Genomic DNA, 22866 nt, shown 5'->3' with positions numbered 1-22866 from the left:
CTATGATACCCTTTGAGGTCTTGTTCGCGCTATACAAAACTTTTACATAAAATAACCAGGAGTCCAAGGAGTAGTGAAAACAGGTAAGTCTTCCCTTGTGCCAACTGTCCTACATTCCTCCAGTCTTCAGAGCATTCCCCTCGTTCAAGGGCAGCACACACATAAACAAACACACACCACATCCAAGGGTAGCACACACATAGACACACACACATACCACATCCAAGGGCAGCACACACATAGACAGACACACACAGAATCACCACATCCAAGAGCAGCACACACAAACACACACACACACTCACCACATGCAAGTGCAGCACACACTAAAACACACACATACTCACCACATCCAAGGGCAGCACACACCAACACACACACACTCATCAAATCCAAGGGAAGTACACACATAAACACATACATACACCCCACATCCAAGGGCAGCAAACACATAAATACACATTGCCTTTCCAATGCTTGTTAAAAAAAACATTAGGTAAAATAGTGCTCTGTCCCCTGAATGTCATGACAGTTTTATCCGTGGGTTATTAATGTATTTTGACATTTTTGTCACATAAGCTCATTTTACTAATGGGGACTGTTAAGTATTTTTAAAACTGTATTTGGGAGATATTTCGGCTCGATCAGAAATCACTTTGTCTGTCTCCATGCTGTTTGTTGTGGATTGAACGAAGCTCCCTTACCAGCTCTTGACCTTGCTCCATCTCAACCAGGTAAAGCCCTGGAGCTGCTCATCTGAGCAGTTCATCCGAGCAGCTCCTGGCACAAAAATGAGACATCAGGATGCCGCTTCGGCAGGCTTGTTCCTGAGTGCTTTCCTACATAATTGCCAACAACAGTAAGACCTAGGCAATCATAACTGCGGCTGGCAGAGGTCAGCGTTTCTGAACAAGTTCAGAATCACTTCTGGTGAGGACACAATGGGACAGCTCATACCTGCTGCCATGGAAACAGATGTCAACACCACAGGCCCATGGTTCTGGGGCAGCGCGTGGGACTGCAGTGTTCCACTGTATCCAAGCTTAAACACAAATTATTGTCAATGAGCATTTTTTGGCCTGAGGATGACCATCTGTGTAATAATGGTGTAGGGTCCACACACTTTGACTTTTCTTTTCGTCCTCTATCTGTGCGCGCTATACTCCTGCAAAAGACTAAGCCAAAATACTTTTTTTTCTTGATTATCTAGTACCACTTCTCACACCCCCATTCTATTAAAACAATAATGTGGGCCTGTTTTTAGAGACTATTTGCAATGACCAGAAATCGGGGAGGTCATCTTGACAGAGACGTTTTACCAAAGGAACTGATAGCAGTCAATGTGAATGTTCTAAGGCAGCAGCCCTTTCTCTAGTGGACGGCCTGAGACCTGAGTCTGACATATTCCATAGAAGTGTTATTTAATTGTATATGTGTGTACCTTTAAAAGTTGTAATTAGAATGTTATGTAGACAGGATTCTGTAATCCAGAATGTTTGTTATGCATTATTCTTTCTGTGCCTGACTGTTACTGGAAATGTTGTGGGTCTCTGCTGTGGAAATAAACCTTCAAACTCTGCTTTGCATTACTTGGAGTCTTTGCCTTGCAATTTCTTGAAAGGACTTTCGACAGAGACGTTCAAGACATTTAGTAGCCGATAATCTTCACAGGTATGCCCACCGGCATGGATATGTGGTGGGGTACCGCTGTTCCTCTCCAGAGTGCCCAACACACAGGTGACCTCATACTTCCCTGGGACGCGCGCGCTGACTTATATGGACACAGAGGACAGGAGCCAGAGAGATATTGTGCACATCTTTCTTCCCATCTTACTGAAAATGACCTGTGCTATGTGATTGTTATGTGCTATTTGCAGAGGTGCCACTAGTGTGGTCTTGGAGTGCTGTTGCCTTATTTAATGGATTGCTAGCTGGAACATCCTTGTGTGGTTGGATGCCGCATGAGTGAAGAGGGTTGTATGTAAGGAGTTTGGATGATGAATGTGAAGGCTAGAGATATGCTCACAAAAGTTGTGTATACCTGATTGAGACTTCTAGCCACAGATTCCTTACCTTAGAATATTTCCCTGTTGTCAGGCTGGAGTCGGAAACTTTTGGTGAGCCGTACCCCTACATGCCGGTAGATGGCATAGTTCGGCTCTAAGTGACATTGTCTGCGCTGGAAGTGACATGTGCTGTTCCATATAGGCACCATCCCAGTGCACTGATGTCAGTTATTTTCTTTCCGGGCCAATCAGCGCAGATCCAGAGAGGGCTATCTCCTGTCACATTTTGACTGACCTTTTTTAATTTTTTGTCAAAGAACTTTTGAGACTTTGTAGTCTGGTGTGTAGGATGTCCTCCAGAAAGGCATGTTTTAAACCTTGCTGTGCCTGTCACCAGCAGGTGTCAGTGACAGACCTGCACTTAGTTCGGCTCTGATGTCCTGAGCAGGACCACAACGTGAATACATGGAAGGATTGCTGCACCATGCATCCGAAGGCACTGAGGGAGTAGTCCCTCAAGCACCTTGCTGCCCAGTGTCTAACAACTCTGCAACACTCCAGATTTTGATTGTGAGGAAGGTACCAAGATCACTAGCGCAGTTGTACCCCTTGATCATTGTCCCACTCCAAGGCTTTAAGGAAGTTGGGTAAGTCCCACGAGAAAAAGATGAAGCCAAAGAGTTCTTTGCCTTTGGCACGTAAGTGTCCGGATGAGTTGCAAGGCTGTCAGAACTCAACGCTTAGCTCTGTGGTGGAGCCTGGGCCATCTCCGAGGCTTCCTGAGTTTCCAGGAGACAGAGCGACTCCAGCCCAACTGAAAGAATTTAACGAGGCCATGTAGCTCATCTTTGGGCGGCTTGACCCTCTGGTGTCCCTGAGGCCCATTGGTGTCTGGGAGAGGCCCGACTGGTCTTCCAATGGCAGGTTCACCCTCTGCTTCAGTCGGGCCCCAGGGATCCAGTTACAGATCTATAGCGGTGCCAGTCAAGCGTCCTCGAACTTCCATGTCACCTGCTCCAGTGCTGACACCCTCAGCTCCACCAACGCCCAGCGGTGGCACCACCTCGTCATCATTCCTGATTCTGATACAGAGGGTGTTGCCACTGCGGCAGTCCACAGGGGGTAAACTTCAGATATCTGAGCCAGGGGTTTATTGCTAAGATAGGTCTTGATTGGTTGATGAATGGGAGGGATTTGTGGACCCTTATGGCTATCAAACAGAACATCCTGAGGACATCTGGTATGAGGAACTGGATGATGCCAGTGGCCTGGATACCCCTAGACACTGGCCTGGGCGTTTCATCTACTGTGGCTATCGAGGAGGGTGCCTCGTGAGGTGTGGAGTGCAGCTTAGGTCCTAGACCTTTTTAAAAAAATATATTTGTTATTTATAGTTTTGATGATACAAGGTACATAGGCATGTTACAATTACAGCTATGGCTCACTACCATTTCGGATCTAAAAAGGCAATCAATAACCGTTCCCCAACAACCCCAGCCATCCTCTGCTCTTGACAATTGTTTAGAACCGTGAGACAAAAATTCTCCCATGCAATGCCCCGTCCTGCCTAGTTCTAATTCCACCATACAAATGACAAATAATGACAAATAATTGTATTTGATTCAGACCTCAACGGAGGTAAACAAATACGAGTATCTAAAATAGAAAGTGTTGGATTATGTTAGATTATGTTATTAAAAACATTTTTAAAACTCTTTATAAGGAAAGGCATAGAAAATAGTTTGTGGTCAGCACGAACAACATACAATAGTTAAAACTATTACATTTGTGCACTTTTTCTTTAAAATAACTTGAAGAAACTCTTAAAAAACTTTAACAAGTTATAACAAACAAATTCATTTGGGGGAGACTCACACACCATGATTAGATCTAGAGCTAAAATAGCGTTCTGTCTTAAACGGATTGGTTTTATATATTGACGCCTAGCCTCTACCTATATTGGGTTATGACAATTTAATAATACATGGTACAGATCTTGGCGTCCGCCATTGCACAAGTCACATTTGCCTAGAGGATTATTTGGGGCGTCTCATCTGGCAGAATATGTTTTTAAAGGGAGAATACCCAATCGCCAAAGAAGGATACAGCGCCTTACACTGTGCTCTAACCGAAACTGTAGATAATGTTCGGGGGTTTTAAATACTATGTTTTTTCGAAAAGGTTTTGTAATGCTTTAATTAGATTCAATATTCTTCGTGCATTTCATAACTTATTCTCGGCATCATATATTTTAAAAAGAGCTTCAGGTGCACTGGAGACCAGGCCTGCAAAAGTGTAACAGTGCATTGTGACACCTCAAGGGCTTTTGAAATGTTCCTATTGAAGGTGTACCGAGACACTTTGTCTCTTAAAGTCTCCAATTTTAATATATATCTTCATGTGCCTACGGGGCCCAGCATATCACTCTAGCAACCGCCATATCCCATAGCCTACACACCTGGCATATAATATAGGGTGTGCCCGGAGGCACCCTCTCTTCCTCCATCAGCAAGACGGGGAGGCCCTGGACCTTACGCTGCTCTCAGTGGCAGTCAAGACAAACATCTTGATGGAGGTGCTTCAGCCGGGAGCTGGCCCCGCAGAACCAATACAATACCAATACTAATTTAATGAACCCCTTACAGTTGTCCTTCTCGGGCCTAGTCCTAGCCATGCACTGATTACCTACTGCCCTAGTCCTGCCACAGGGAACCCCTGTTTTCCAACACAGCACCCCACACAGCTCCCCAACTTGGATAGCTACGTGGTCCAAGCCTTTATGTCCAAAACTAAACCTGCCACATTTCCTACCACCCAACTGGATAGGGAATTCAAAAGGTTGGGTGCCTATGGTAATAGGATGTTTTCTTCTGCCAGCCAGGCATTGTGGTTAGTAAACTCTGCATACCTCTTGGGCCTATCTGGGACTTGGGTGGGCAGGTGCTGCCTGTGGCCTTGAAAGAGGCCCAAGTCATACTATCTCAGTCAATTGCTGATGAGAGAGATGCAGCCAAGTTCACCATAAGATGTGGGCCCGATACGACTGACTAGCAGGCCAGAATGATTTCCTCGCCAGTGGTCCTTAGACACCACACCGGGCTGAGAACCACTGGCTTTTTAATGGGGATGTACAAGCTTTGCTCATGGACATGCACTTTGATGTCTCCTGTCTGTTTGGTGAGAAGGCAGGCTCAGCGCTGGAGGGTTTCAAGGACAGTGGGGCTACAGCCAGACCCTTGGGCCTTTCTATGGCCACTCAACAACCATGTCTGCCTTCTTCCCATTTCATGCCAACATAAAGGGTTTCCAACCCTTTCTCTACACTCCCAGCCACCATGTCCAGTAAGTTTTGCAGTATTTTTGTAGCCGAGGACACTGTTACCACAGACCACATGGGACAGGCAGCAAGAATTCAGGCCAGTCCACCAACCCCCATCCATTCCACCACCCGGAGCCTCAGTCTCCAAACCCCTTTTGTTTGCCCTCTAACCATCATGGGTAACCAGTGGGAGAAGGATATACCATTACCTGCACCACAAGAGGTCAATAACATTCAACTGTAGGGTTTGCAGCGTGGCCAAAGGGGATACTCCCTACCCTTTCTGACCACCCCATCCCATGTCAAGAAATTATGACAAGCTGACAGAGGGCCAGCTTCCTACAACAGGCCAGTCTCAATGCTATAGTTCGGGGCATTTGGCCCTCCTTCCCCTGATGCACCGGTCACATCCGATAAATTATGGGTGCTGCTGGGAAGCACCACTTGGTTTCTCTCCTCTATAAGTCCATGACGGCTGATTGGACATGCACCCCAGCGTGTGCACGTGCAGCTTGGAACAATGACCTGTGGGTACATTTTGAAGATGCACAACGGGAGAGAATTTGTCCATTAGTGAGATCCATCCTGAGTAATGCTATATCCAGACTCACTCACTTCCATTTCCTACACCGCACATACATAACACCTGTGCTCTTTCATAAAAAGAACCCTGCTCAGCCCCTCTGGGAGACATCCTTAGACAGAAAGCCAAGAAAATTGTGTTTACGTTATTACATTTGTTACTGTTACTAGCTATAGCGATTAACTGGATGCGTCAAGGTGGTCCCAGCTTGGAGCGCTGGACGACAAATGTGACTGAATAGGTGGCGCAGAGAAGAAGCGGTTAAAAAAGTGTAGGCACGATGATAAAGTGGGGGAAGATCTTGAGGTTTGCGGAGAGCTCCTTGCTGATTTTCTGGCTCTTAAGAGATCTAGGCAACACTCCTCCATGGACGAGGATGATTCCACCACCTCCATGGATGCATAAATGTAATTACTGATAAGGTCTCTGCTAACCTGGGAGGACTGGTGTCACCCAAGCTATACCATTGACAATGGCAAATGAGATCGCTATAAGTATGATGCTAATTTATGGATCTGTTAATATATCACTGGCTGAATCTTCTGTGCATAGTTGATGATGGCTGAAGCTGACTTGTTGGTCTATTATTTGTACTGTTACAGTGTACAAAGTCAAAAAAACATTATTTTTTTTAAACCAAAACATATGGATCCTCGGATCCTGCCCAAGCGTATTCTTCACACGGCCTCTCGGTAAAGGGAGACACTATCTCTGACATGGATGTTCTTGGACTCAGTTGACACTGGAGTAGATGTCGAATAGTCGGATAATGCTGGTCTGGCTCTGTATTGGAGTTGTGTACAACAATGGGATTGGCAACCCCAAGGGGTGCAGCAGCACCAGGAATGGCGCCACTGGAATGGGCTCTGGCAAAGGTTATGGACTTACATCTGGAGGGGATCCGGATCCAGGAAAGGAGCGAAAGGGCCCAACTGGCGTCAAGTGTGAACCTGATAGAGCGCGCAGGTCGCCCGACCAGTATTGTTACCAGTTATGCACACTAGGGCCCATGAAACAAGTTTTCTTCGTGATATTTTAATCAGGTAACCCGCACACTACTATCAGCAGTTCGGTTCCCATCTATCTACTACCGTGTACCTGACTTACCAATCCTCGTTCAGGTACCTAAGACCACAATGGGTCGAGGAGCTAGCTGTGGAGAAAGTAGATAGCACAAAAATACATATACCTTTACAATTGTATACTTTTATAATAACCACAAACGCAAGAAGTTTCAAAAAACCTTTTTATCTAGTTATTGTTTTCTTCGAGTTCAATGAGCCACAGGTTAACACAAATCAAACTATATATCACTAAGATTAAGAAAATAGTGTAACAATGAATTAAGGTAAGAAACATTTGGAGATTTAGAAATAAATGGAAGGGGAAAAATAAGGAACACGCTAAATGTAGATCAACAGATTTTGTAAACTTCACTAAAGGCGGGTAAGAAAAGGGAACATACTATTCAGAGCAGACTTTCAGTTATCACTAACAGCCTATGGGAAACGAAACTTATGCAATCTACTTATCCAGATGTGCTTAATTTCTAAAGGGAGGGTAGGAGTTGTAGAGAGCCACCCGGGCTCTCCCACACAATGTATCTTTTCCCCCCACGCACGCACGCACAACCCCGGGGCGGGCTCGCGCCGGGGTATAAATAAACACGCGGAAGACCGCTCGGGGTCTTTCCAGCTAACCGTTATCTAGAGTCTGTGTCCCTTATTGTATGGTGTTCCCCACACGTGCTAGGCCTTACCTCACATCCCTACACTGGCGACGAGGCCGGTTGTTCACCACGCGCGCCTGTTGCCTCCTGCACGCCGCGTTGCCTGTATCCTGCTGCGGTGCCCACCCGCTACGTTGTGCCAGTCCCCTCTGCCCGAGGCCCGCCCACGCATCTCCCGTGAGGGAGCGCCTTCAGCCGGCGGGACTCGTGGGGCCGGTGTGCTGCGGAATCATCCTGCGGGTGAGTGAACCGTCTGCCCCGCCTGCGCGATCCCCGCATTGCCTCGATTCGCCGGCAGGCGCGAAGGAGGTGTGCCTGCCCACCGCGAACGTCCTCCGAGGTCCAGACGCAGCACCACGTGGCCGCAGCCTGCAGCGGACCTGCCCCCCTTCCTGGAGAGGGCGCGCAAGCGGCATTCTTACCGCGTGTGCACAGGAGACACCGCGCCAGGCCCCGCTCACTCTGCACCTGCCTGCGCTGCACGCGCTCCCATCAAACCCTGGCAAAGGTAATTTGGGGTCATCAGCAGAGCATCCTGCACAAGCCTACGCAGCGCTTCCACGCATCAGCTGCCACCAGTGTAAAAGGAAACAAATAACTGCCAGTCACAAGAGACCCACGGCCACGCAACCTCAAAGGAGCCTTGGCAAATTCAACCAGGCACCCTGCCTCGCACTCATTCCAACTCCGGAAAGCACCAGAACACCTCGCATAAAGCCTCACTATGAACCAGAACGCGACAGGGGCGGCCCAGGACGGAGCTGTCCAGCCCCCACCGCCAGCAGTCCAGCCACCACCAGCTGTGCCTGCAGTGCTCCCACAGGCCCAAGCTCAGGCGGGAGCCCAGGCCCCAGCGGGGCCTCCTGTACCTGCACCTCCTGCCCACCTGCATGCCGGCGCAGCGCCCATCCCGCCATTTAGCGAAACTGCAGACCCTGCGACAGCTGCGCTCCGATGGAGAGCGTGGGTCGGACGCCTCAATCTATACTTTAAGGGCACCAGAGAGACTGATGGGACAGTAAAGAGGTCACTCCTCATCCTATGCGGGGGTCAAGAAATCTACGATCTGTTCGAGTCGCTCCCCAACACCGGGCCCGAGCACGACTATGATGCCGCCGTCGCGGCTCTCAACGCGCATTTCGACCCCCAGCTCAACAATGACTTTGAAAAGTTCAAGTTCAAGCGCGCCTGGCAAACTGAATCCGAATCTGTCGACATGTACTATGCTCGACTCCGTCGGCTCGCAAGCACGTGCCCGTTCGCTAACCCCCGGGAGGAAATCAGGGATCAGATCATAGTCGGATGCAAGTCGAAGCTGCTAAGAAAGCTGATCCTTAGGCAACCTGGGATATCGCTCGACGAGATACTCATCCTGGCCAGATCGCATGAACTGTCCGATGCCAGGGCAGAGGAAATGGAGGTGGCACTGCGCCCCACCAGCTGCAAGAACTCGGACCATCAAAGAAGAACGGGTGGATGCGATCCACAGATGATTCCCGCCAGCAAAGCAGCGAAGTGGCCCGCCACGAGGCAACCAATGCGGGTACTGCGGTGATGACCACCCTGCCACGGCCACGTGTGGCGCCAAAGGCAAGACGTGCCTCAAGTGCGGGCGTCTGAATCATTTTGCAGCCGTCTGCCGGGGAGGAAAATTCCGATCAGCAGGCCCGCGTGCCAGGGCAGTGACACAGCGCATCCGACAGCTATCACTCGACCAGGAGAGACCCCCTCCCGACACTGAAGCGCAAGACCGACGGCCCAGATACGAGGACGATGAAGACGACGAAGTATACGTCGTCTCCTATGTAAGCCGAGCATCCACGAAAAGGAGGCCGCCGCCCATGTGTTCCATAACAGTGGATGGGACGAGTGTCAACGCTTTAATAGATACAGGAGCGTCCGTAAACGTCATGGACTCGGACCAATATGAGAGGATGTCCCCGAAGCCGGCACTAACACCTTCTGTGGCAAGAATCTACACCTATGGAGGAACTGAACCGCTGCCCCTTCGGGGAGTGATCCAAACCACCGTGGTTAACGGAAAATACTCTACAGAAACCAAGTTTCACATCACAGAGGGAAAGAAGGGCACCCTCCTGAGCTGCCACACGGCAGAAGACCTTGGCCTGGTATTCTTTGCCAACCAGGTGCACCAAGCACACGCAGATTTCATGTTAAAGGACTTCCCTGAACTGTTCAAGGGCCTTGGCAAGCTAAAGGGACGGAGGTTCAAACTACACATAGACACAACCATCAAACCCGTTGCACTCAGGCACCGGCGGGTGCCTTTCAATCTCAGGCCGCAAGTGGAGGAGGAGCTTCGTAAACTCGAGGACCTGGGAGTAATCGAGAAAGTGTCGGGCCCGACACCCTGGGTCTTCCCACTGGTTGTCACCCCCAAACCAAAGCAGCCAGGGGCCATTCGTCTATGCGTGGATATGAGGCTCCCCAACACAGCCGTCAAGCGCGAAAGGCATATCACCCCCACTATGGACGACATCATAGCGGACCTCAACGGGGCGAAGTGGTTTTCGAAGCTGGACCTCAATTCAGGGTATCACCAGCTCGAGTTGGAGCCAGCCAGCAGGTACATCACTACCTTTTCGACGCACGTAGGGCTGCGTCGCTACACCCGGCTCAGCTTCGGTGTCTCATCTGCGGCCGAAGTTTTTCAAAACGCCATTCGCGAGGTACTATCAGGTCTAAGAGGAGTGATTAACCTTAGCGATGATATTCTGGTATATTCCACAACCCTAGAAGAACACCACGTCAACTTAAGGGCGACCTTGCAAAGGCTCGCCGACAGCGGCCTGACTCTACACCGAGCCAAATGCGCCTTCTACCAAGAGTCGGTGGACTTTTTCGGATACACATTCACGAGAGAGGGCCTGAAAGTCGATCCCAAGAAAGCGGAAGCGATCAAGGCAGCCAGCACCCCACGAAGTCAAACTGAAGTGCGCAGTTTCTTGGGCATGGCCACGTACTGTGGCCGGTTCATTCCGAACCTGGCTGCCATTGCGGAACCCCTCCGGACCCTCACCCGAGCCGATCAGAAATGGGAATGGACTGCAGCCTCGAACAAAGCGTTCCAGACCATCAAGACCAGCCTCCTGGATAACACCACAATGGCCTACTTCCAACCACGCAGGCGGACCGAGCTAATTGTCGACGCCAGTCCCGTGGGACTAGGAGCCGTTCTTTTACAAGAATACGGGCCCGAAGAGTGGAAACCAGTTGCCTACGCCAGCATGGCGCTGACGGACACCGAGACCAGGTACGCCCAAATAGAAAGAGAAGCCCTGGCCATCAAGTGGGCGTGCCAGCATTTTCATCTCTACCTCTGTGGGCAGGAGTTCACGGTGGTCACAGACCACAAGCCTCTTCTGCCCCTCTTCGCGGGGACATCACGGCTAGCTCCCCCACGCATCAAAAGGTGGGCTGTCCAGCTGCAGGGCTACCGATTCAAAGTGGTGTTCCGGCCAGGGGCCCACAACCCCACCGACTACCTGTCCCGGCACCCGGATGTCGTCACACAGCGACCACTCACCGAGGAAGGAGAAGAAGTGGAAGAGATCGTCCACATGATCACGCAGGCCGCGTGTCCGGAGAACATGTCGCTCAAGGAAATCGGAGACGCCACTGCAGGGGATGAGACTCTGACGAAAGTCCGTCGGGCCCTAGAGGAAAATCGCTGGGCCCACTTTCTCGACGGCGCCTCCAGCCTCCGACCGGAAGTGAGCCACGCCAGGCAGCAGCTGTGGCAAGTACGCAGCGAACTAAGTGTAGGAGATGAAGGAGTGATCTTACGAGGACACCTCATTGTCATGCCGGAAAGCCTCCAACAACGAGCTCTGAGTTTAGCACATGTAGGACACCAAGGTATGGCCAAAACGAAGGCACGCCTGAGGAGTAAGGTGTGGTTTCCGGCGATGGACAGCCAAGTGGAAACGATGATACGGTCCTGCCATGCCTGCACGATCACTGGGGGAGAGCCTGTCCCAGCACCCATAATCACCGAAGAAGCACCCCAGGCGCCCTGGACTCAACTCAGCATAGACTTTGGCAGCTTCCCGGATGGAAGGCACATGCTGGTGTTAGTTGACTCCTTCTTGAAGTTCCCAATCGTGGAAGTCATATCATCCACAGCATTCCCGCAGGTCAAGAAAGTATTAAACCGCGTGTTCGCCACGATGGGGCTCCCCGAGGAAATCAAGTCCGACAACGGGCCCCCCTTTCAAGGGAGAGAGTTCCAGGCGTACCTGGAGGCTCTCCGGATCAGGCACAGAAAGATCACCCCGCTGTGGCCCCAGGCTAACGGGGAAGTGGAGAGGCTGATGCGGACAATAAATAGGGCCCTCCGGATAGCGGTGGATAATGGCGAAGACCTAGAGGCAGCCCTGGACCAATTCCTAGGAGCATATCGTCAGACGCCCCACTCAACGACAAAGTGCACCCCCTCCCACGTGTTGTTCAAGCGGGCTCGGCGGGACGGCATCCCCACTGCGAGCACGTGGGTGCCGTAAGAAAGGGACGCCGAGGCTACCCAAGCCCGAAGACAGGCCACTAACACCAAAGCAAGCGTGTATCGTCACGCCAAGGAACCGGACATCAAAGAAGGGGACGCGGTAGTCGTCAAAGATCGTCACCCGGGGTGGAAGTTCCGAACTCCATTCGAGCCCGAAGTGTGGATAGTGGACAGAGTACAAGGGACAATGGTCACCGCAAGGAGAGACGGCCAAGCTGTGACGAGAAACGTATCATGCTTCAGGAAGGCGACAGAAGCAGCCGCAGGGCACCGGAGGGCAGAAGGAACGGGACCCGGAGACCATGAGGACGTGGACTTCTACAGCTTTCCTAGTCCGACAACCGTGCCGTCACAAGGTGACACTCAACCAAGGCCAACGCCACCCGGCCCCGGCACCGAGCAAAGTCAACCAAGGGCCGTAGAGGCGAGCGCTGGTCCAGGGACAACCCCGGCTGGGGTTGTCGAACCACCATGGACCCGGAATCACCGATAAAGCCTGAGGCCCAATCCGAAGCCTAGTCAGCGGTTGAGAGACTTTGCCTGGGCATCACCCTGAACGGAAGTCCCAGAGTGTGCCGGCAGAAAGAACTAAAACAAAGGAGGGATGTAGAGAACCACCCGGGCTCTCCCACACAATGTATCATTTCCCCCCACGCACGCACGCACAACCCCGGGGCGGGCTCGCGCCGGGGTATAAATAAACACGCGGAAGACCGCTCGGGGTCTTTCCGGCTAACCGTTATCTAGAGTCTGTGTCCCTTATTGTATGGTGTTCCCCACACGTGCTAGGCCTTACCTCACATCACCACAGGAGTGGGACAAACTGCATATGTGATTCTGAATTCGGCTAAGGGTAGGGAGAGAATGGAACATGCTAAAGCATAAGATATACGAGAAACTTATTTAATAGAGAGAAACAGGGTAAAAGACAAATAGGTAACTTTGCTTTATTCAGAAAGGGAAAATGAAACTTAGATAGACCGTCACCCACGCAATTTATATTTACCTAGGACAGAATGAAGACCAACCCTGGCCACGGGTCAGTTTGGGAAAGGCGGGAAAGGACCCTCAAGGACTTAGGTTGCCAGTAGGCGAACAGGTACAGCTCATGGACAGTCAGGACAGGATAACCTCAGGATTGGATCAGGACTGGGCTCACCAAAGGGTACGACCAACACCTGCAGCTTCGGATGCAACGCCTGCGCTACCCCCTCTCTGCAAGGAATCTGCCAATAACCCCGATTGGGTTTTCGAATCTCCTAGCAAAGTGCTTCACCAGCACTTAGGATTTCCCAAACTTCAACTGAGTCTGGGCAATTACGGACCGAATGCTCCGCAGCTCTCTGTATCAATCACCTATAGAGTTCGTTGGGTCAGTGACAGGTCAGCTATTCGGACAAGTCGGACAATTTCTCTAGCTAAACCTGGGCAAATTATACTGTTTTCGGGACATTGTACCACCCACAAATGTTGCAAGTGATAGGTTCCCTAATTTCTGATTGGGCAAGTGGGGAGGTTAGGTCATGGTACCTCCTTAATTTCAGACTTTCTCAGACTTAATATTCATTTTCAAACCCACCCCTTACATTCCAGTCCATGACAAGAGAGGTTTTAGCAAACAATAGTGTACTCATACAGCAATATACATTTGTTGCAACTTCAGGTAACTGTTCGTTTTCTTCAGCTAGGTCAGGGAGCAGGTTCCCATGAACATCTTTGCTTTAGCTGCCAGCTGGCTGGGTTCCACTGCTGCGTGACTTTCTTTTTCCCTGTCACATGACTGGTTTTACCCTGACTTCAAGATGGAGTAGCGGTGCTTCCCAGACCCCCCCCCCCCCCGAGCATGGTACATGAAAAGTAAGCGAAAACAAATTAGAGACATATAATAAAATGAATACACTGTATACCGTGAAAGGCTATACTATATCTCTTACTTTATAATAACTATAGCATTAGGAGTTAAGCAGAAAAAACGACTTTGCCAAAGCAGCAGTGCAAGCACGGAGCATGTGAGAAACAAAGCGGCCATCTTAGCAATACTGCGCATGAGCGAAAAATTCCCTCCAGAACATCACGTGGGTATGACGAACGCATGCGCAGACTAGATTCCCGCAAAGCAGGAACCATTGTTATCAGCAAGCTTCGTTACCATAAGTAGACTCATAGGCAAGCGTCACTGGGACACCCCCGTGTAGTGTAAAATGCAACATTAGAAAGACAAAACATGTTGAGTTAATTTCATTAATGTTATTCGAGGTCCTTGATATAAGCAAGTCGCGTCACATGCGAATACTTGCTCTATCAATCCCCTCTTTGATGATATTTACTAGCATCACTATAACTGGAACCAGATGCCAACTTGTCACAATTCTTGCATTTCAATCTCTTCAAACATTCTATTCATTTTCTCCTTTATTTCTTTATTAGGATGAGAGTTTTTCATTTTCTTATAAATTTGATTATTCAGTTCCTCCAGTTCCAATTCATCCACATTCCTCTTCACTCCTCTCTTATTCACAGTGTACTTTTTCTGATGTTTGCGACATTTACAGCAAAGGAATATAAGAAACACTACTATACTAATACCCATGATTGGCAACAGTATTTTACTCAAAAGACTTTTCCCTAAGTTAGTAAACCAATGACCTACAGAGGAAAGACCATCTGTTAGTCTCTTCCAGGCACTGTCAACCTCCAGTGGTTTGGGCTCTTTTTCCAAATTTGTAATATTTTTCACATACCTTTTGATTCCTACACTTTTGTTAGGTATGTAAGTGCAACAATGTTGCACTTTCAACATCCGACAGACTCCGCCCTCTTTTGCTAATAGGGTGTCAAGAGCAAGCCTATTTTGTAAAACCATAGATCTGATCTCAACCATCTCGGTATTGACCATCAGGAAACCTCCAGCAGTGTCGGTGGATAACCGATCCACTACCGTTGATAATTTGCAAATTCTGTGTGTATTCAGAGAAACTCCCACTGCAGGTATCAATGCGCTGAAAATATCTCCCACTATTTCTCCAGCACTCTCTCTCTTTGAGCGTGCTAACTTGTTAGTCTTTTCAATGCTTCCAGTGTTCTTCCCCACATGGTATATCTTCGGAAATACAATACCAAAGTAACAACTTCCGTACCAATGGTCCGGCAATTTGAAGTAAGCCTTGTTTCCACATATAAAATAAATTCCAGGAAACATGGGCTCTGACCCATCTTTCAATCCCCAATTACCTTGTAATTATGTACGCACTCACTGGAACCAATGAATATGTTATTATAATAGCTAGTCATTTCTCTATGAAGACAAAGCTTCCCTTTCTTTTCGAAATCCAGCAACTAAGCAGCATTTTCTCTACCATTTGAGGTACTGTCTATATTTTCTGCCCATTTAGGAACTTTCTGAGTTTTATCTTTTGCCTTCCTTTGGAAGCTTTCTCTTCTTTTCTCTACCATATCTAGAAATTCTCTCTCCATTTCATGTAGAGAGCAAGTCAGGTTATTCTTGTGTGTGTCATCTATGTTAATTTTTCCTACAGTTAGAAAATAATCACCCATATATTTAGCTACATCTCTAGTCGTATGTACAGGATTCAAAGTCCTTCGAACAGGAAGTTCTGAAAAAGTCACGTCATAGTTTGAATAGTAATACCGCATTTTCCGGCGTATAAGACGACTTTTTAACCCCTTAAAATGTTTTCAAAAGTCGGGGGTCGTCTTATACGCCGGATACCAAAGTTTTACGAGTGGAAGCAACGCTCCACCGACTTTGAATTTGAAGCAAAGATTAAGTAGAACCAAGTCAGCACCCACGAACCTCCGTATGCAATTTTATATAGCGCGGACTTTACCTGAAGGTGTCTGCGCGCTTCACAATAGGACCGGTAATGATACATGAAGAGAAAATTACATTTACAACAGAACAAAAACGTTACCGGTACATGAATCAAAAATTGTGCACAGTTACTTACAGTCCCGTAGTGCCGATGGGAGAGGGTCTCACGGGACATTTCGGTTTTCTCACTGCGTGTTCAGCCTAGAGACACAGCGGCATATGCGCTGATCTCGCGCCTCTCTCTCCTTCCGATGTGGCCATAAACCTCACGTTCATTGGAAGGAGAGGAGCGTCAGTACCCTACATCATCTCCTCAGTTCATGGGCATTGAAAGGGGACTGCAGAAGGTTCCCGCCGGCAATACAGTACCGGTACATAATGTTTGGAAGTGGGGGTAGTCTTATACGGAGAGTATAGGACGAAACCTACATTTAATCAAGAGAAGTAGGGGGTCGTCTTATACGCCGGGTCGTCTTATACGCCGGAAAATACGGTACTGTAATGGTCCTCGTCTGTAGAATAGGCTAGTCAATATACTACAGGAAATTCCATAGGTCAAGGGTAAGTGGTGATAAGTCACACCTTCAGCTACTGAAGTAGGTAGTTTTATGCAAACATAACAGTCATCTATCTCCATTGTCTCTACATAGTGTACTAATAGATTTGCAAAAACATTTAGGTGGGTTTTGTTTCGAATTTTGTTAAAATGTAAGTCTTCCTCATCTGGTGCTTCTAAGTCTGCTTGTCTCCGTTTCAATTTAAGTGGTCTGTCTAATGCATTTACACTTTTTGGAGTGTTTCTAGTATGCGATTCCACAGTGTCGTCCGGTAAATTATTATTGGGGTACAGATTCGGGTCCTCGCTCATCATAGAAGGAATGGTTATGGTTAGTCCTATCCAAAGTATTATAATTAATGCTACACTACATACACATATTTGACAACACGTTTTACACCAATTACGCCTAGGTCTTCCATTTACACTGGAATCAGACATCTTGGGCTTACGAGAAGTTTTCAACCCCTCTTTGTAACTTTATCCAAATTCTTACACCGAGCAAATTCAGGTCAGTTCTTCTTCTTCGGTGCTCTGGATGGCAGTCACCTCTTCTTCACTTTCGTCACTTATATCAAGATCTTCGAACTCCTCTAGTACCAGAAAAGTCCACTCAGGATCCTGATATTTACTGTTTTGTTTCCTTAGTCGGGCACTTTGTCTCTTTGGCTTAGTTCCAAATTTCTCCCTTTCACTAGCAGCCTTTTTTTCTGTCCTCAAGCTTTTCCTCTACAGTTTTCAGTCTCAGTCTCAGTCTTTTGATGTATCTTGGTTCACTTTTCTTTTTCTTGAATCTCTTAACTGGCCCTGTTACTGAGCTTTTGTCTAATGATTTTTTGTTTTCATTCACTTGTGTTACATCTGCGTCGAGGGTTTCTTTTTCTCTACCTAACTGACTAGTTCCAGGTCGTAACTCTTCTTCTTCTGCCTGGTCACTAAGTTGGCCTTGTTGAGGTGTATGTTGGATTTGGCTTTGTTTTGTTTTGATTTCTTCTTCCTGAACACTTTTATCTATTTCTATCTGATCCTGTTCAAGCACTTCGAACCCTTGATTTTCTTCCGCTTGAACCTTTGCTCTATTTCCTAATTGTCCCTTTTCAATTTCAGGAGTTTTTGGAGGTGTGTCGATAGCCTGTTCTGTCCCTATCTGTCCTTCTTCGTTGTCTGATCTGACATGAATTTCGATGATCTGGTTATCCTTTCCTATTGCTGTCTCGTCCTCACTATTCCACTCTCTATCTAAATAGGTGTATCTTCTGGTTCTTATCGGATCAAACGTCAGATCAATTACTGGGACCCACTCGTCTTGACTGGTGCTTGGTTGCTCGTCATCAGCTACTTCAGGACCAACGTCAGGAGACCCCTCAGCTGCACAACCTTCAGCATCAGCTGCTTCGTCTTCAGTCACTCTTTTGGTATGACTGGCATGGATCCACTTCGGCACACCCGCACACTTCACCGCTGTCGTGGTCACAAGAATCACTTGTCTCGGTTTTCCCCACTTCGGTGCGAAGCAACTCGATCAAGTGTGTTTCTTTAGTACAACCCAATCCCCTGGGTTCAGATTATGGGCTGGAGTAGTTGGCCTGGAGACAGCATCTTCCCCAATCTGGTGAGAGATAGAATGCACTTGGTCACCCAGTTGCTTGCAGTACGCTAGCACCAAATCATCAGAAATGCTTAGCAGTTTGTGCCCTGGCACCCATGCTTGTCGCATAACTCTTCCCATCAGTATCTCGTGGGGGCTCAGGCCTGTCTTACGATCTGGAATACTTCTTATTCCCATCAGGACAAGGGGCAAGGCGTCTATCCAGTTCATTCCAGTTGAATCACACATCTTTCCTAATCTTGATTTGATAGTGCCATTTATTTGTTCTACCACTCCAGAAGCCTCTGGGCGATATGCACAGTGCAATTTTTGGGTGATTTTGAATGCTGCACAGAGCTGTTCTATTATCTCATTGTGAAAATGCCCACCTCTGTCTTATTCAATTGTAACTGGAAAACCGAACCTAGGTATCAGTTCCCTCAGCAACAATTTTGCTACAGTGATGCCATCATTTTTCTTAGCAGGATAAGCTTCTAACCATTTTGAAAATAAGCAGACAATGACAAGGACGTACTTCATTCCTTTACAGAGGGGCAACTGTATGAAGTCAATTTGTAATCTGACAAAGGGACCTTCTGCCTTTCCGATTGTACCTGGGGTAACTACTGTTCTCTTTCCAGGATTAAACTGCTGACAAGTTAAGCACCTCTGGCAAAGTGCCTCTGCAATGTTCCTGAACTTTGAATTGTACCATGCCTCACTAAAGACACGAACCATAGCGTCCCTGCCTATATGTGTATCCCCATGTATCTGTGGCGATTACGAGGATGAAGGGGTTGCATTCCAGCTATGTGAGGAAAACGGGTATGTTACAAACAACTACAACTCCCAGACTGCCATGGGGGAGACTCGTTTGTACTAAGCCCCTCATTTCCCAGAGAAAGGTGCTTGTCAATTGTTCCTGCAGTTCGAGTCAGAGGAGAGGCGGATGGTGTTCCCCGCCGGATTCCAGCGAGAAGAATCACAGCGTGTAGGAGAGAACTTTTGTTTTGTGCCTGGTGGAGAAACGGAGATCTCCAAACGGACTTCGGTATAGCCAAGAAGGAGCGCGGGCTCGCCTCCTTTTCTTTCGAGATTTGTTGCCTGGACACTTGAAGGCGTGGTGCCTGTCAGAGTAGCCGCGGAGTTTCGTTTAGCGCGTGTCAGCGCTAAAGGACACGTGAGTAATACCAGTCTTTATTTTTGTGCGCGTTTATAAAGAAATGCGTGCAAATTACAGGCTGATAGTTTGAAGAGGACTAGGGATCCGGCGCGGCTGCGCTAGGTAGATTCCTGAATAGAGTCCGAGTGTGTTGAAGCAGTATTCAAGTTCCAAGTCGGATAGCCATTGACATTTGAACTGCCTTATGGGAAATGAAGTCCAAGTTGTGCATATAACAACCTTAGGAGAGAAGAGATCGGCAGTATATTTTGTTTATCCTTTTTGTTTAAGTTCAGTTAAGTTAAATAATGGAGGAGTCGAACGTCTAAGACTTTGGGACTACATCCTATGTGTTAAAGGATAGTTTGAAGAGGAAGGGATCTAAGTGTTAACCTTCCATTGAAGTCCTGTATAGAGAAATTGTGGTGAGTGAAGTCATAATCCCAATTGATGGTAGAGTGAAGTATTTCATGGACCTGAAGGGTAATTGTGTGTTTGTTCACCTTTCAGATACCCGTGAAGGTGTTACAGAACTGTCCCTTAGACCCAGTCCCTCTCAGAGAGTAACGAAGATAAGAAAAACCACATCCACGTTCTCCTCCAACGCTTCTTCTCTCCTTTTTTCCCTTCTTTGCACGAAGTCAGACAGAGGTATATCATTTCCCTGTTGGGGGCCGTGTGAGAAGGGAGTAAAGGATCTAGCATCTAACATCGTCTCCGCTGGGCCAAGAAAGAAGGTTAGTGGCGTTTATGTTCCTTGCGCTACTGCCAGTCCTGACAGTATCAGCCGGGCCATAGGAGCAAGCATGCTGTCAGGCAATACAGGCATACCATCAGTGTAAACCATGACACCATCCTCACTCCTCTCCCGACAACCAGTCTTTTTCCACCTTTTCTTTTCCTTTGGTCCTGCTGCATTTTGCAATTCTCTCAGTTCTTCCCATGATTGCACATCCTCAAACACCATAAGTTGGCAGCTGTTTCCATGTCCCCCCAACTTGATGTTGACTGACATTCGATAACGTGCACAAAGTTGGGGCAGTTGGTCAACATATTGATTACCTGCTGTCACATCGTCATTGCCAGATTTGTGAGCAGCACCCTTGACCACTGCCAATTCTTTTGGTAACTGGATTGCTTCCAGTAATTCTTTTACAACCTTCCCATTCCTGATCGGAGTACCTGAAGAGGTCAGGAACTCTCTTTGCAGCCACAATTGGCCAAAATCATGCACAACCCCATAGCCATACTGGCTGTCCGTATATATGGTTGTTCTCTTATTTTTCCCAGCTTTACAGGCTCTGGTTAATGCAATCAATTCGGACACTTGTGCAGACTTGACTCCAAATAGACAGGATGCTTCTATTGCCCGTTCTAGTGTGCACACTGCATAAGCAGCACTTAAACCACCATCCTCATGTCTTAGACATGAGCTATCCACAAAAAGTTGGTAATCTTCAATAGGTAAAGGCATTTCTTTAATGTCTGGGCGTGGTTTTGTACTGAACTCAGTTAGGTCTATGCAATCATGCTCGGCCTCTCCTTTCGCTTCTGCAATGAGGGAATCAAGCAATAGGGTAGCTGGATTCGACAAGTTACATCGAGTAATGGTCACATTTGCTGCACCCACCAGGATCCTTTCATACTTAGTCAGACGACTAGGAGTGAGATACTGAGTCTTAGTTCGGGTCAGTAAGATTACAACTGCATGTGGGACGTACACAGTTACTGGATGTCCCATGACGATGGATTCACTTTGTTCAAGACTCATGCAAGTTGCAGCCACTGCTTTCAGACATCCGGGTAATCCAGCAGCCACTGGATCTAAAGTGGCAGAAAAATATGCCACAGGACGCCTAGTCAAACCATGCGCTTGGGTCAGAACCGACAATGCACAATTGTAGCGTGTGTCACAAAACAGCGCAAACTCTTTTGAGTAGTCAGGCATTCCCAGTGCAGGAGCAGCACACAGGCAGTCTCGTAATTTTGTAAAATTTGACATGCTTTCTTCATCCCATTATACTGGGTCGTTTGCTCCTTTCTTTCATTTTTATCAATGGTTTTGCTAAGACTGCAAATCCCACAATCCACTGTCTACAGTATCCTACAACCCCAAGGAACATTCTGATCTCTTTTTGAGTACAGGGTAGATGCATGTTTTTAATTATCCTGATTCTTTCTGTGGTTACTTTCCTGATACCTTTCTCTATCTGATGCCCCAGATATTTCACTGAAGTGGTACAGAATTGCAATTTGTCTGGGGATACTTTATGCCCTCTTTCCCCCAAATGGCTCAGTAAGGCAATGGTGTCAACAACACAGTCATTCTGACTTTTAGACGCCACCAAGAGGTAGTCTATGTATTGTACCAGCACGGATTCCCTAGGTAGGACCAAGGATTCAAGACATTTTTTCAGAATCTGATTAAAGATTGAGGGGCTTTCCGTGTACCCTTGAGGAACATGATTCCAGACATAGACATGACTGCCGAATTCAAATGAGAAAAGACATTTGCTGTCTGGATGCAATGAGATTGAAAAGAATGCGTGACATAAGTCAATGACTGTGAACCATTCAGCATTCCAAGGAATTTGGTACAAGATCACAGCAGGATTTGGTACAATAGGACAGCAAGGAACCACAATTTTGTTTACCTTGCGCAGGTCCTGCACTACCCTGTACTTACCACTTGGTTTCTTGATTCCAATTATAGGCGAATTACATGGACTGCTCATCACTTCCTGTATGATGTTTGCTTCCAATAACCTTTTTACTTCAATGGCAACCCCTGCCTTTACTTCTGCACTCATTTTGTACGGTTTGGTATTTGGGTAGACTGCATCTTCTCTTATGGCTATTTTGATTGGGTCAACATTTGCCATTAATCCTACATCTTTACCAGTAAAATCCCACACCTCAGGTTTCACTGTTTGCTGGAGTTCTTCAGGTAAGTCTTGTATTGTCAGTCTTTGAATTTCTGTGTCTGGCCTTATTAACATTAGTTTGTAAATTCCATCTTCATCTGGGGTCTGAATTTCAACGCCCTTTGGTGTGCAAAAGATGGTACAATTCATTTTGCACAACAAATCGCGTCCTAACAGGTTCACTGGACTGGAGTCACAGACTACAAATCTGTGTATCACTTTGAAATTCCCTATTGTGATTTCCATGGGCTCAGTTACTGGGGTACTAATGATCTCATTAGAAACACCCACTACTTGGATTGCTTCTCCCGAGAGGGGTAGGTTTGGGACATCTGCTGTTCTCACAGTAGAACGGGTAGCACCAGTGTCCAACAGAAAGGTGACGTCATTCCCTTCAACCTTTCCTTTAATGTATGGCCCTGTCTGGTCTACCGGCAAGGAGGCGCCAAGCATGCACTCCTCGTCTTTCCCTCTCAGGCCCCGTCAATAAGGTTCATCACAGAGAAATGTATCATTCAACAGGAATTGTGAAGTTGCTGCATTTCTGTCCTCCCTTCCTTCCCAAACTTCGACTTCCTCATTCTGTTGTGCTCTATTCTTATAGTTTGGCCTAGGTGCACGAGGCAGCTGGGGCTGCTTTAC

The sequence above is a fragment of the Lissotriton vulgaris genome, chromosome 11, assembly GCF_964263255.1.
Source record: "Lissotriton vulgaris chromosome 11, aLisVul1.2, whole genome shotgun sequence".
Classification (NCBI taxonomy): domain Eukaryota; kingdom Metazoa; phylum Chordata; class Amphibia; order Caudata; family Salamandridae; genus Lissotriton; species Lissotriton vulgaris.
The sequence above is the reverse complement of the archived record's forward strand: the minus strand, read 5'-3'. Positions refer to the sequence as shown.